Here is a 241-nt window from a genome sequence, read left to right as displayed (position 1 = left end):
ACCAGCTCCTGGTCCATGCTGGTGCTGGGAGGGGGGGGTACAGATGGAATATGGGGGTACCCCAGCCCCTTCCTACCCCAACCTGGGGCTCTCACTGTGCCAAATCCCCCCTGGGCTGCCCAGCCCGGCCTCATCCTCACAGGGGGCTGCGGTGATGCTGGCTCTGGTCCATAGTGACTGTCCCTATGTGGCTCTGGGGCTCAGCCTGGTACTTCCCCTTTCCTCTAGGGGATGTGGGGCC

This window comes from Nestor notabilis, unplaced genomic scaffold (assembly GCF_000696875.1).
Source record: "Nestor notabilis isolate BGI_N333 unplaced genomic scaffold, ASM69687v1 scaffold22944, whole genome shotgun sequence".
Lineage (NCBI taxonomy): Eukaryota > Metazoa > Chordata > Aves > Psittaciformes > Psittacidae > Nestor > Nestor notabilis.
Note: the sequence above shows the minus strand (reverse complement) of the source record.